General features: G+C 35.9%; 1 long non-coding RNA gene across 2 annotated transcripts in view; it reads right to left on the bottom strand.

The window, feature by feature from the left end:
• LOC127472454 (uncharacterized) overlaps positions 1 to 12250 on the bottom strand; it is a 29944-nt gene extending 17694 nt beyond the window's left edge. For both annotated transcript variants that reach the window (XR_007905012.1, XR_007905011.1), the window contains exon 1: positions 12150 to 12250. This is a non-coding gene — a long non-coding RNA (uncharacterized LOC127472454). The remainder of the gene's footprint in view (positions 1 to 12149) is intronic.
• Between the last annotated feature and the right edge of the window lie 3925 nt (positions 12251 to 16175).

The raw sequence follows: 16175 nt of genomic DNA, 5'->3' as shown, positions 1-16175 counted from the left end.
GAGAGATATAGATATTTTTAAAACACGCTTTACAACTAAACAAGCAGAGTGCACTTCAAAATCCAATGACATTAGAAATGTCATTTCACAGTTTCAACAAGGACAATAATTGTTTCTTAAAAAAATGGAGACAAAAAGCAGAAAATAGGAACACTTTTTCATCTGAAAAGAAAAAAAGAAAGTGACATATTTTGTTTGTGTTCAAATTTGCAGGCAGTCTTCCTGGCACATGCACATAAATGGTGAAAAAGGAATAGAAATAAAAGAATCCAGCAAAATGTGGCTTTGCCACTGGCTTTGCCAGTTGTGTTTTACCCTACTGTATCATGATAATATATAGCTAAAACTAAAAAAAATTGCTAGTGCTAAAATTCAGAGAACAGGGGTGACAAGAGGAATGTATTGTCTGTTTTAAGTGTTGACCTTCTCAGTCCCATCAGCATTTTACCTGTTCTTAATGTCTGTCTTCACATGAAGATGTTTTTAGTTATGACAAAAAAATTCCTTGCAGTCCTTTATAAAATTTTTTCTTAAAGTCTATTATTCTATGAATGGAAACTCTGCTTTTTTCAGAGTGTGAAAGTTGTCACATAATTTTAAATCTAGGTATAATTACTATCCCAAATCCTAACCCCACTTACAACTTTGGTTTTATTGTTATAGTAGATTTAGGGATACTTGCCACAAAGCTCAGATAGCAGCTCATGCTTTGGGAAGAGAGTGCTTTAAGGAATGAAAAAGATTAAAGGAAGTGTTCAAATGCACCTCTGTGTGGGGGGTAAAGCGATTCATGCTACATTATCAGTCATCTTCCATGCTGCACATTATTAGAAATATGGTAGAGAAAGTAATTTGTCTTAAATTCCTAATATTTTAATTTACTGTCCATGTAATGTAGGTAGCTCAGAGACAGACTGTTATGGTACAAATATGCTGATATTTCTTTCTATGTTAAAGAAACATAAATCTTAATTTTCAGGGAAATCATGTTTTTACCAGAAATTTGTCCCTATGGGCTAAGTACTGTCACAAATATGAAGAGTAGTCTCATTGCACCAAAGAATGAATTCTCAACTATTTCACAGGGCTGTGAAAAAAATGCAAGAGCTCTTGAACTGGATCAAAACAATGGTGTCTAATATAATTTATTTGCAATCATTCCATCTCTACATGTTTCAGAATTAAAACAGCACTCTCAATTTCAGTCATTTATTCAAGCATTGTTGAGAGAGCACTCATTAAAAATGAAAAGTAGGCAAAAATTTTAACGAGCTCTTTCTGTTGTTTTATGAGCTATGTGAGTCAGTCAGCTATACAGCATATGTAGGGCACAATTTTTACAGTGCACATGGCACTAAATTGTTCAGCTGTACAACACCTCTAGACAGCACAGAACTTGGCAAGAGGCCAAAGCATCTAAAGGGGTTTATGTGGGTGCTAACCTCCTAAAATGAAAATTGCTCACTAATGCCTCCATTTGGGAGATGTCTGCCTTTCTGACCTGGAATTTGCAAGAGCCCTGGTATGCTCTACGTACATGTTCAGAACTGCTCAGGAAGAATTATCCAAAACCTGACCAGAGAAGGACTGCAGTCCCTTGAAAAAAAACAATCTAGTAAGTGTTTTCCAAAACAAATGGATGCACCAGCAACTGTCACACAGTCTGTGACTGATGCAGTGTTGCTGGTATGGTCCCACATGCTGTGCGTGACTGGTGAAGCTGCAGGGTACCGGAGAGCTGTACTGTAGCATCTCCTCAGTCAGAAGGAATTCAGCAGCCACTCAGCATGGAGCAGTCATGGCGTTACCACTTCTGGAAAAAGAGAAGAAAACAGTGTCTGTAGACCTTCACTCTAAAGAATAGGATCTAGCCTGCATTCAAAATGGACACAGTCTCCATACTTGAAGGTACGGAAGGAAGTTAGATCTACACGAGTTCATTAGTTTGCTCCAGACTATTTTCTCCTTGTAGCTAATGCATCAGGATTATTCTCAGCAGGTGGCTAATTTCTTTCCATGCTGCCTATAGGAAGCCAAGAAAGTCTTTGAGTTCTCTGGATTAGAATCAACTAGTACATTTTCAGTTTCATATGTGTGATCTATGCTTCAGACGTATAGTTTTACTTAAGGTAAGAGGGTTTTTTTTGAAGACAGAATCTGAAGAGGCTGGTGAAATAAATGCAAAGCAACCACTTGAATTACATGTGATGCTGTATATGTCTTTCAAAGGCTTGTAGAGAACACCAGTGCTGAGGTTATCAGTCTACTGTTTCCACCCACTGAGAGCATCTTTAAATTCTGGTGACAGAAAGTGAAATAGATACTGCAATTTCTCTAAGGCTAGTGCTTCTGAAAAAAGCCACTAAACTACCAAGAAATAAAAGAATTTTATAAGATAGCTAATGTCTCATGCTTTGCATGCTGTACAATCGGACAGGTGTTTTGTGAAAAACCCCTAGGGAATGTCTGCAGTGATGTAAACAGGAAGGAGTTTTCATTTCATGAATCACTAGATTGTCAGTGATGCATTATACCTTGTCACAGATGTTATGGAGCAAAAATGAGGTATTGCCCTGAATTTTACACTGCTGTGACTAGAAAATTAGAACCTGGGGATTTAACTGTAATCATCAATGGCAATTTTGTTAACTACAATTATTACTACGAGCATTTTCGAGACACTTTGTTTATAGCTTTTGTAACTAGGTATAGCGATTAATGCTTTAACATCTTCTCAATGATAACTACTCTCTTCTTTCAAAGACAAAATATGATAGCACTGAATATCAAGCAATTGCTTTATTTGCAAAATAATTACAGTAACATATTACTACAAAGAAAGATTTGTGAGTTAGTCTCTGAATACTAATAGATAAAATAGCTCTTAAATATACGCTGTGTGTAGTAGTAGGTATACTAGACAGTTGGACATTTCTTTATTAGTGACACTATGAGGCAGAGAGCAGTTTTGTACCTCTCATCATGCTCAATGAGACATGCCAGTAGAAACTGGTGGAGAAAGTTGAGATAGCCAAGATAATGACATATCCTTACCCTTCTTAGCTCAGAAGAGCAGAAGACTAGAGGAATGCTGATGTAATGTGTACAAAATAGCATTCTTCAACAGTTTTAAATACTGATGTATTTAAATATAGAAAGAGTGTTGCATTGTTGGTGTTTAGGTTTTTTCTCCATCTTGGTTGAGAGATATCTCAGTGGCAGAATTACTTGTGCAAGCTTTGAGGAAACTGTAGTAGACTTAAAAAAAAATTATGTTCGTGGCCTTTTAAAGTTCATTTTGGTTTGGAATTCTTTTATTCCCTCCCAAAAGTCTTTCACTGAAGCCAATGTGTCAGCCTGATGTTCACAAGTTGGTATGCTACCTTGAACTTCAAAGATAAATCTGTTGTAATATTTTTACATGGAGTGTTTTTACCACTAGCTAAATATAACTTATCCACTTTTTTAAAATGAGATATTATGCCTGAAGACATTGCATATAGTGAATATGTAACTGAACTTGGAGTTTATTCACTTTGGTGTAGTAGAATTTTGCTATGTTTCCAGCTGTTACCACTTTGTGGGAGTCATTTCATATGGGCAGAAAATATAGCAATCACCTTTGCAGAAAATATTTTTGACCTTGTGAATTTCCAAAATTTCATTCAATTAATTTGAAAGCTAAGATTCAGCATAGTGAACATTGGGCAATCTGTAACACTTAGTCTACTAGCTCAGCAAAACACCAAATGAATTCAAATTTGAAAAGGACTCTCCATCTGTAGCAAAAGCATGTTCTCAATTACATATTGAATTAAATAAGAGATAGGAATATTTTTGAAAGCTTGAAATTTATGGTTTCATTAGACTGAAAAATTAAACCTAAAAATGTGTAAAAATCCACATTAATCATTTAGTTTTAGCACATAAATGCAAATGGCTTGGAACTGAGTTCCATTTCAGACTGTAAGTAGTAATTACCTAGTGACACCTCATGAGCTTCATTAGAACCCTGCTTTTAATGAAAGTGGAGAACACTAGGGATCTGCACAAATAAGAGGATTATGGTATTTAATCAGCACAAAGTGGTAACAGTAAAGCTTCATTAGATAGCATTTCCAAATATGAAATCCAGGAAGAAAATCTTAAATGTAAGTAGGTTAAATGATCATTTAAAAGTATTTTATTTAGTGAGTTCTCTTTTCTTCTGCTCATGAGTGGGTTGATTTTTATTAGTTTGGTACTTGACACAATCATATTCAACACTTAGTAGATGGAAAACTCTTCCAAAGTGCTGTTCTTACACGATGCCAACCTACAACTGATTTTATTTATTCATTAGTATTTTAGTATTTGCTATCCATCATTTGTGATATTTAATGACTGCTTCTATCACAAAATTATTTCTGGTCCATGGTTGGCCTATCTATTATCCACAAGATGTAAGTTCATATGCAACTCTATATACATGAGAATTCATATTATGGTGGAAGTCATAATACTGAAGACTCCTCTTGACACGTATTTTACATTGGTTTGAATTAGTATTTAAAAGATAAAAGACAATTGTCTTCCTTAAGCACATGTCAGAGGACTTTGGTGTGCATACTCACTGTATGCAGATATGAAGTCAATGGAATTACAAAATTGAAAATTATAATGAAAAGAGAAAGACCTACTTCTCTCTCTGGGAAGCAAAATTTTGCATAGGAGGAGTCTCTCTACTGCTATTCAAGCTTCCACGTGTAATACCAGTAAGTAAAATGGTCAAATGATTTTCTATACTTCTTTCCTCTCTTATACTAGTGAACTCGGGTTCTGTATTTTTGCTGATGTTTTATTTGCAATCACCCCTAAATGTATTACAAATATTCTGATTGTGTGTTTGTGAGGGATGTTCTTCCGAATACAATTTTATGAGCTTGGTTAGTATCCAACACAGTATTTGGGATAGCATAATCTACTGTGAAGTTTTGTTCAGGTAGAAAAAATGTACATTTACTATTCTTAAAAAACACCAAGACCTTAAATTTTTCATTCTTTGTTGTACACTCTCATTATGTTCTTGTACACTGTCTTTTTGTTTATAACATAAAATTCTATGGAGTGTCTTATTCCATTGCTTTGACAGTTGGCTATATCTCATCTTACAATATCCTCATCACTGTAGCTTTATCATCTGTGAGTTTATAACTAGTCCAAGTGCTACCTTTCTAGAGTCCTCTTTCATCTGGTCATATGCAGATCCAAATGTTCTGGTTTTTTATCTGTCATGCAAAACTTATGCTTGTACAAATTGGAAGGTTCACTAAGAAAAGTGCTTAAACAGTTTGGGTAACCATACCTAACTTCACAAATGGTCTACACAAGATGCACTTCAGAAAATGCATGTAATTATTGCACATCAGCAATTGCATTTTTAATCACCCCAAATGTCCAATTGTGTGTCTTGAACCTGCTGATCTCCACATGAATTTGATAATTGAGGGTCATTTCAGAAGAAAATTATTTTAAAATTACATTTCTCAAACACAGACATTTTATAATTGCAAATGCCCATACAATAATGAAAGTCAATGATGATTCTTGAAGAATGATTTTTCTGGTTGGGCAGATGGAATTTTTTATGATTTTATATATTTTCTCATTAAAAACTAGAATTTTAAGTCATTGCTATTGCACCAATATGTAATCTAGATGTTCTCACCAATAATATGTTTATGACTCTATTTTAAGTTCTGCATTAATTCCTCTTCTACACCATGAGTTTCACTGGTTTCGGTATTCTGAAATTCCCCTTTTTTCTCTTACATAGTATAACAATTTTTTTATTATATGGATCTTAATAAATGCATTCAATTTAAAATGTCATACTTTACCAGGGGTCATTATACCATGCAGTTATAGCCTTAACAAAGCATTAGCACTGGTGTTTTTCTCATGAAATTTTCGTAAAGACATTTTGGAACATGTGGATTTTTTTCATCACTGTTACCACTTCATTGCAATAAAAAAGTATTTTCTATACTTTTTATATAAAACTTGCTCTGTAGGTTCTTGTTAACCTGTTTTTCCTGGAAAGGAATAACATTTCTGTAGCATCCAAATTCGTCATACCTAGACTGAAGAAAAGTAACATTAAGGTCAAACATACTTAGGTCTGTGTTGTCTCATCAGCAAATTATCTCAGAGAATAAGATATTTTAAAATAATCCAATAGCAAATAGAGATCATACAATAGTTTGGGTTGAAAGTGACCTTTAAAGGTTATCTAGAACAACTACACTGCAATGAGCAGTGACATCTTCAAATAGATTAGGTTGCTCAGCGCCCTATCCAGCCCGACTTTGGATATTTCCAGGGATGAGGCATCTACCACCTTCCTGGGCAACCTGTTGCAGTGTTTCACCACCCTCATTGTAAAATTTTTTTTGTTATGTGTAGTCTGAATCTCCCCTCCTTTGGTTTAAAACTGTTACATCTTGTCCTATCACAACAGATCCTGCTAAAAAGTTTGTATCCATCTTTTGTATGAGCCCCCTTTAGGTGCTGAAAGGCTGAAATAAGGTCTGCCTGGAAGTTTCTCTTCTCTCTCAGTCTTTCCTCATAGGAGAGGTGCTCCATCCCTCTAATCATCTGTCTGGCCCTCCTCTGAACTCACTCCAACAGGTCCTTCCTGTGCTGGGGACCCCAGAGATGGATGCAGTACTCCTGGCGGGGTGTCATGAGAGTAGAGTACAGAGGCAGAATTGCCTCCCTCGACCAGCTGGACACACTGCTTTTGATGCAGCCCAGGGCATGGTTGGCTTTCTGGTTGCAAGATTCTTCTGGAACAGGAAGAGTGCATGCACATCATTTTTCAAGCATTTCAATCACTTATAAAATCTTCTAGTTCAATCTGTGTAAAAAAAATAATTTGTGCTGAACCTCAAATTACTTTTGATTTCCTTGAAACCTTTTTTGATTTAATAAAATGTTTATAACAAGTAGCCCTTACACTGAGAGGAAGTAGAAAAATCTCATTCTGGCACAAAATGATTGCCACGTCCTTATCTTCTTTGACATTACTGGGGTCTGTAGGTCAATCCAAGCTCATTTATTGCTGCAAGAGTTTGTAACTGTCCCTAAATTCTGAACCTGTCCATCATAAGAATTTTTGCTACCTAAGAAGCAGTGCCTTCAGGCTTTCAGAACAAATACAGCTGTTTCATTTTCTGGCCATCTGTCTAGACTGAAAACCAAAAATAATAAACAACCCACAGCATCTGTGTCATTCAGTACCAGAGCTGTTAATGACTGAGGGTCAAAGTCAAACCCAAAACTTAAAGCCTTTCTTTCTGGTTAGAAATGACTGTTTAGCTGGAGCCAAACCATTTATTGTTGACACTTATGTCATAAAGTAATTTACTAATATTAAGGTTTTGGAAATGATTGGTGTTTCACATTCAAAGTGTGAATATTCAGAAAATATATATGAAGCTCTCAGGACTGACCCTGGAACTGTTCAAAAACAAAAAACCTAAATTCATTTAATAATTAATCCTCAACAATAGACCTGAGGGGATGTTAATGGAAAGGAAAGGAAAGAGTGACAAGGAGTGGAGAACAGTATTGCCTTTATCCAGCTAAGATGCAGCCAAAAAAAGTACATCAAACCATTGTCTTATATGATCCCAAGGATATTTTTATGCTCTGCTGTTCCCTTATTTAAGCACAGTAATGCCAGCTAATTAAAGACAGTTTGTAGATAATTTTAGATATGAATTGAAATTGAAACATGTTCTCTTGTGCCCCAGAAGTAATATAAATCTCTTGAAGCTCTGGGCTAGGAAATATTATTCTATAGATGACACAGCAGAGGGTAGTGTTTTATGTTTTTTTAATAAATCTCTGAAGTTAAGAAATACTGGACCAAATTTATACTCATTCTAAAATGTGAATCTGACTTTTTTATCTCATTTACCCTATTTACCCTCAGGTTGCAGTGACATAAACACACTCAGGGTGTAAATTAGAGAAGATTTAAACCTATTACTCTTTTGAGCTATCAACTTTTGGAAAGATTTAATTTTATATTCCCAAACAGTTAAGTTGCCATCCAGTCTAACACAGTTTTATTGGAATTATCACAGAAATTAATTCTGTTAATTTTTTTCTTAATTCCATTACCTGTGGCAATTTAATTGTAACAGACTTTAAGCAGTACTTTAAGATGAAAATTCTTGTGATTAATTGTTTCTAGAACAACCCTTGGCATAATAAATATGTAAACATTGGATATTTCTTTAGTATGACTGCTTTTATTAACATTACAAAAACAATAGGATAAATTAAAGATCAGTTTAAACATAGATTAATTGAAAACAAGCAAGTTGTAACGCTTTAATTTGGAAAAGGCAGTGCAATTAAAACCAGACAGCTGTTGTGGAAACCTTAAGGTTCAATAGGAATAGCTATAAATCATGATTTATAGTGAGAGCATGCAGTTACTTGAAATGGATCAAGCCTGAATTAAACTCGTTCCAAAAGCGCACTTTATAAGTTCTTTATCTAGCTTTATATGATCTGCAAAATGTCACTTAAAGGGTGACCAGGGATACAATTTGTACTACCCGTGAGAAAACAGAAACAAGTTAAAGCTCAAGAGAGTGTAAAGCACGTTGTATGTTCCAGTCATCCATTCGTCCTCACAATATCTCTATAAAGTCCCTTTTCACTGCACCTATTTTTTTTACACTAGCATTGGACATTTTATTATATTTCTGTGGTTTTGAACTTCATGGGATCATATATCTAGGAGCAACTTCGTAGCACAAACTGGTATAAAAGGGAACAGCATTATTTCAGAGTTCATCTTCAGAGTGAGAATGTATGTGAAGGTATAGAGAAATGTTTGTGTGGGGGAAAGCACTTCATTTATCAATACAGATTTGCATTGTCAACCTCTCTTCTTGATGAGAGGGCTGAGTAGCAAATAGCTCTCAGGTAACATGACTGCAACTATGAATATGTTAATGATCCACATGAACAAATTATATAAAGGGACAAATCATAGGGAAAGATCATCAATATCTGACCTTGCACCACAGCAAATGAATGTTAAATTATCAGTGTCTGGGACAAACCTGGGCAATAACCTCTTAACCTTGTCATGAAGCTGTAGAAGCAGAACTTCTGACAAATTTTTTACCTCCTGATGCTTTCAATGTCCTATTGGATGGTAGCATATCTTCATTTCTAGAAGGCCCAAGATATGAACTCTTCAACTCCTACTTTTTCTACGACTTTGCTGGAGTAGAAAAGATATTCCACAATGTCACAGAGATTGTTTTCTTTTATGTATGCCAGAAATAATGACAACCAGCAAAGGAGACTGAGATTGGTACCTGTAACTTCTTCAGTTGCTGGTGACTTCACAACAGGTAAGCTGTTATTCAAAGGGTAACTTACACAAGTAAGATAATATCCATTTTAGTAGAAATTATTGTTTAAGTCAAAACCACACTGCATTAATTTTCGGTGTCAGCTGTCTGTGTCAAAATCTGATTGAACAAGGCTACTGTGGGACTTATTTTGATGCTGACAGTCACGCAGTATTACCACTGGTGCTACAGACAGGAGCACAAGGCAGATGGGTGCTGTCATTTTCAGAGCCATTAGTATTCCAGGAACTGAGAAAGCACAGAAAATAACCCAAAATATGTAAACACATAAAAATGATTAAAATTCAGGAAATTATTTAAACAAACAAGCAAACAAGCAACAGAAATAAAAACAGAGCTCAAATATTGAGCAGCATGCTCAATTCCCTAATCTGTTTTCATAGCCTTTTAGGCCTGTAAATCCACAGTAGGAGACACATAGACACACATTTCAAAATTTAGTTACACTTGGTTAGAACTGTAGTATTCCAGAAAATGGATAAACCTACTGCATAAAAAAATGTTTCAATTTTTATCCTCATTATTTGAGTTGTAAAATGATAAGCATGGAAAGATGTTGTGTAACTGCTAGATAATTTTAGGAAATTGAAGCATTCTGATTATGGTTAGGAAAAGGAAATTGTTGATTGCTCAGATGAAGATTTGAGTCTTCATTGAGAAATGGTTATCAGATCCATGGATGAAGGGAACATGTGAGTGAAAGTATGGGTTTAGGCAAGACAAATGACTCATTTTATTTCACTTTTGTATAAAGCCAACATTCAAATCATGCTCTGTGTGAGTCTGGGCTATGCATTCTGAGTTTCTTGCAGCATATTGTGGTGGCTAACAGTCAAACACCTACCTGACTGTTTGCTCACTTCCCCTCCTCAGCAGGAGAGGGGAGAAAAGAGGAAGAATGGAAGGGAAAAAGCTCATGGATCAGGATAAAGGCAGGGAGATTTCTTACCATTTATGTCATGAGCAAAACAGACTCAACTTGGAAATATCAATGTAATCTATTGCTAATTAAAATATATATTTTTTAATTTAAGTAGTGGGAAATGAAAAGGCAGATGTCAAAGCAACAACTTCCCCCCCAACCCTACCCTGTCCTTCCTATCCCATGCTCGACATCATTCTTCCATTTCTAACTCTTCTAACCCAGCTCCTAGTGGTGCAGGAGTTTACAGCCAGTACATGGCAGTTTCTTTGCTCCTCTGTATTTCTCCTTCCTCCTCACACTCCTCTGCTCCAGCATGGACCCTCCACATGCTGCAGGGGATATCTGTTCTTCCATGAAGCTCATTCTCTTCTGACTTCAGTTTTCTCTCTGTTGTTTTACACTTCTTTTTTGTTCCCTCTCTGTCTGGCATTTTATGAATTTTTTAAAATATGTTTTCCTGGAGGTGTCATCAGGTTGGCTGATGTGCTCAGTTGTGTCCTATTGTGGGTCCATTGGAGCTGATTGCATCTGGCACAGGGTAGCCCCTGGCCTCCTCCCACAGAGGCCCCCCTACAGTCCCCCTGGCTACCCCCTTGCCAAGAGCTGGAAAATTTTGTAAGATTTTAATCATGTGGGAAACCTAGCTCCTTTCCAATTTTTTTGTTTCTCTCTCTTATACATTACAAGAGACCACTTGCTCTGAATTGACTGAAAGTTGAAACTGCAAAATCATGATGTCATTGGTTGAAAATTAAATTACATGGTCCAGAATACAGCTGTGCCACTAAGTCTTTGCTTTCAGAAAACATAATTTCTTTTATTCTTTAGCACTGTTAATTGAAATTTTCATCTTCCCTCTTACCACCAAAGTTATTCTGAAATCTAGCACTGATTAAGAAGAAAGAGTCTATCACCTCTGGAAAACTTAACTTTAAAGCTTCTAATTTTCAATAACTGAGCTGCAATTAACCAATTACTTTTATTGTTTAGTGCTCATACTTTAGCAGCTTTTGAAAACGCTGTTAAAAAACATCAGTTTTTTATGATCCCACAGTTGTAAGACAATGCTATTTGCGGCTTGGCGAGTATTTAATATTTGGTGACTGAGGGATAGATCATTCTTGAAAGCTTTTTGGTAGCATTTTGTATTTCCTGCCATTAACAGTGAAGTTGTAGTTCTAGTCACATCCATTTTGGCATAGAAGTCTTTTTTTCTAGGTCACCTGTGTAGCAGCTATTAGAAAAAAAAATCTTGGATTTCAGTCAGTGCGCTAAGTATTTTGTCTAAAACAGCTCCAATAGTGCTAAACTATTTTAAAAAAATTCAGCAAAGACATATTCAACCACTGACAAATGAAAAAATACTTCACACAGGGGGCATAGAGGAAAACAAAGTGCAGAAAAGAAGCAATCAGAGGGGAAAGCTAATACAGTAATGAAATAAGAAGAGTACTTTATATGCTGGATATGACAAAGGCTGGACAAAGCAAATTAAATAACTTCACTTGAGTAACCTGCTCTCTAAAGACATACAAAGCTGTCAACAAAAGAGAAAATGTCACCAAATGTCAGCAGAAGAACAACCACAAAATAAATCAGAACATTTTCTTTGAGATAAAAGCTGCATAAACTCCATGAAACTTTCCCAATCAAGTTCTAAAAGGAGAAAAAACCCTTAGGGAGAAAATGTCAATGCTAATAGAAAGTCAAACAGAAAACAACCCAGTTGGGACAGAATGAAAAATAAATTCCTAATAAGTAACATCGAACTACAGACTGACCTGAATGAATGACCTTTCACAGGAGCTTCCAAATTTAGAGCAAAAAAAATTCTGAATTAGAACATAAGGCAGTAAATTGTGTCATGAAAAAGTAGATGTTCATGTGGTAGCGTGTCAGTGGAAGTTATGTGCTTAGTACTTTTCTAAGTCTTTTTCTTTGCACTTTGCACTTTGCATCTTTCCCACAGTTCAATGATTTAGTTCTTCTTTGGCAATGAAGAATAAGTTCAGTCCCTTAATACAGCAGGGTACCCAGAGAGCATGAAATTTGTTTTCATTTTCTTCTACCTAAAGAATATTTTCACCCTCATATGTTTTTTTCAGACACTCCCCTTTTGTGTTCAGAGATAAAGTGTCCTCATTACCATCTTCTTGACAGTTTTGTCCCTTGTATGAAATCAAGACCTTTTTAGTACAAACTATGAAACATTCATAATGTATCAGCCAATCGATATTTTGTGTTTTATATATCCTAATATATATATACTGTATACAACAGAGGGAAGGAAAAAAGATGTAGGTAAAGGGGAATTTCGGTAGAAGAGATGTACTATCTTCAAACTAATGTAAGATTTTGTTTCTATCAAAAAGGAAAGAAACCAGTTGAAATAGATCATATTAGGTTTAATACTACTGCCACAGAAACAATGGCAAGATCACGACCCTCTGGGCTTTGTGTCTGAGTTTAGTAACCTGTTTGCAGCATCATCATCAACATCTAAATAATATATTATATGCCTCTACTGGCTCTAGAGATGCCAATGTAGGTTCTAGAGGATTTAAGAAAGAACAAATAGAGGAGAAGGGGTAAGAAAAAGAAAGGAAAAGTAAGAACCAAGACTCTTGCATCAGCATAATGCTTGAAGTAGGAAATATCTGTATTGTCCTGCCAGTGATTAGAGCAGGAGTAATAAACCTAAAATTTCATGACTTGTTGTACTGGATTTGACTGAAATGGAGTTAATTTTCTTCACTGTAGCCCATATGGAGCTGAGTTTTAAATTCGTGACTAAAATGGACACCAATGTTTCAGTTATTATTAAACAATGCATACTGTGATATTCCATGCACTTGAAAGAGTGCATGTCTCCTCCTCTTTCCCTTACTGAACTACTGTATGCTGCAAAAGAAGGGCTCCGCTAGGCCCTCTGATGCCCAGTGTGGTAGTACAAAAAGGCACTAATGGAATGGCAGATATTTAAACAAAACAACTGACAAAACTTCATATATATTTACACCTAGAGGAAATCCTTTAAAAGAAAAGACACTTCAGGAAAGAATATCTGAGAAGGAAAGAAACCTAAGCAATAAGTGAGGTTCTTTGTTTAAGGAGTACTTTAGTGCCTGGTAAAAAACCTGCATTTCTTTATGGATGCTGAGATACCTAAATCCAGCAGAAGGTTTATACTTGCATAGAAAGTAGTTGCTACTGAGTAGTGTCCTGATTTAGATACCTCACTTAAGAGATGTAAGACCCTTTCTCCCTCATCACTTCCTCCTTATCAGCCTGACACTGGGTTTTCTGATTCCTGTTCCCAGGGTTGAGACAGACTGGATGAGACTGTGAACCCCATAAAATGACAAAGTACTTGAACCCAAGTTACTACCACCTCTCAACCTCCCTCTCACGAAGGTTCATGTGTGATCATATTGATAATCAGCCGTGACATCAGAACAGAGTGAACAACTGGCCTTGCCATCATTTCCCCTACCTTTGACTGATGAAGGATCCAATTCTCAAAGACTTATGCTCCATGAGTATAATCCCAATGAACTCAAGATTAGAATTTATGCTTTTGTTTATTCAGTATATGGCCCCTTCTGGCTTTTCATCCATGGAAAAATGCAACCAAATAAAAGCATCCAGAATCACAGAGGTCCTGCTCTCTATGTCGGTTTTCCATAGTGTTTTTCTAATCCAGCTCTCCCATTTTTGTTTTATTTTCATTGAAATTACTGGGCAATTTAAGGGGTGCTTTTAAGTCCTGTTATTCATTGTGAGATTAGTGTGGACATTCAGACTCAGATCAACAAAGTACACACCTAGGGATATAGAAAGTTTATGAGCTCTGAGGATCTCATTCACTAGAAGGGAGGAATGTTATCTGGTGCTACAGTAATTAATGGTTAAATTACCCTTGGGTAGTAGGTAGTAGGTAGCATAACTTTACAATCTGGTAGCTTTAAATTTCACGACTAATTGTAGCAGTGGGAGTTAGAATGCAGGTTGAAGACATAATGAAATTACCACAGGGAGGAACAGACTAATGAAGTGAAGTCCAGCAAAAGTTATGGCTACATTACTGTCAACTTGAAAATCTGTAAATAACAACTTTGAAAACCGTTGAGGGCAGTAGACAATGGATTTTATGCGTATATAAGTATGAAATGTGGATTGGGAGGAATAATTGGGTTTGCTATATTGTCAAGCATGTACTTGGGAAAAAATCACTTGGTCATCATTTAATCTCCTTTGCACACCTTTTTCATCTTATTTGCATTTTTAATGCAAAACCCAACAGAATATATCTTCAATCATACTGAATTGGTTTGTGTCAAGTATTTGGTGCATATACAACTTCGTAAGTCTTCAGCAAAAAACTTCCAGGAAAGCATAATAATCTCTTTATGATTTTGGTACTTGGAATTTCAAAGTCAAACTTTCACAGTTTTATTAAGAATTCTGAAATCTTGATTTATTGAATAGTAATTTCAAACAATTTTTTAATGAAGTAGACTGTTTTAAATCAAATTATCTTCAGTTAATAAAATACAGAGGAGTGAAACCAGCGTTTTAGAAAATGTGGCTGAAAACTGATCTCTATAGGGGTCTTTTCTTCAAGACATTATAATAAGAATTTATAGACTTATTATTTATTTTTCCAAATTCCTTTTCTGAGAAAATGTCATATGAAGATCAGGTATGATGTTTTACATGCTGTAGAAGCTTGAAAGAATGACATTTCACCTTCCAAAGGAGGCTCCAGCCTCTACTTGTTACATAAGCTTAAAAGCATTTGATGGGATTCTACCTCTATAACATCATCTTCCTAGGTACTGTGGGTTTTTTTATGGATTATCACTTGTATCAGCTACATCAGCTACATCAGTTTCACCTATATCAACAATATTAGTTTCTACTTTACCCAGACCTTTGTATTGCTTAGCCTGTGAATTGTGCCAATAGTGGAAATTCCCTTAGTTCACTGGTCAGCCTATGCCATCAAATCAGTCCTTCTAATCCCAATTCTTTCCTAATATCCTGTTCTTTTTGCTGTTAGTGAAGCCTGTTAATTCTTGTCTGGTATGTCACTCTAATGCAGGAATAAATTATTTTTCCTTTGTTTCACAGCATTTATCATAATTAAAACCTATCCCATGTCCCCATTCAGTAATGTAAGAAAAAATTATTTTCTCATTTTTCACAGCCTTTAACATAATTGAAACCTATCCTACTGTGAGAGACTGAAAGGGTTAATTGATTAAACATTGTAAAAATCACTGAAAGACTTTTGTCGACTGTAGCAAACTACGAAGAGAAGCAATGGCTCACCACAGCCCACCCCTTCCTGAATATGCTGTAGGGGTAGATATAATTTCAGAAGAATTTGTAACAGAAAGTTAGGAACTCGATTTTCATTAAGAGGGCTTTCTGCCTAAATGATAAGTCTTCTCAAAGGCAGTTTCAATGTTTTCCCCCCGCCCTGCATAGCAAGAGAAGTTCTCAGCCTCTCTCTGATATGTGAGAGAGGAGAAAGAGCCCTAACAGACATGTATAGAGTCCTTGGGAAGGTGGGGCAGAAACAGAGAGGATAAAAGGGGCCCTGAGGGGGCAGGAACTCACCTTTTGCCCCGAAGACCTGATGCTCCACATTGTAAAAAAGTGGTCCTTGCACCTGAAATAAACCATTTTTTTTAGTCTGTCCACTGCCTTGGTAGTCTTGGGAAGAATACCTGTATATGTTTACCTTAGAATACCTACTAATTTTGACTATCAGGGGAACTTGAGATAAGATAAAGGTGGTG

The sequence above is a fragment of the Manacus candei genome, unplaced genomic scaffold (assembly GCF_025592945.1).
Source record: "Manacus candei isolate 608988 ecotype Guabito, Panama unplaced genomic scaffold, ASM2559294v1 h1tg000028l, whole genome shotgun sequence".
In the NCBI taxonomy this organism is placed as follows: Eukaryota; Metazoa; Chordata; class Aves; order Passeriformes; family Pipridae; genus Manacus; species Manacus candei.
Note: the sequence above shows the minus strand (reverse complement) of the source record. Positions and strands in the feature narration are given on the sequence as shown.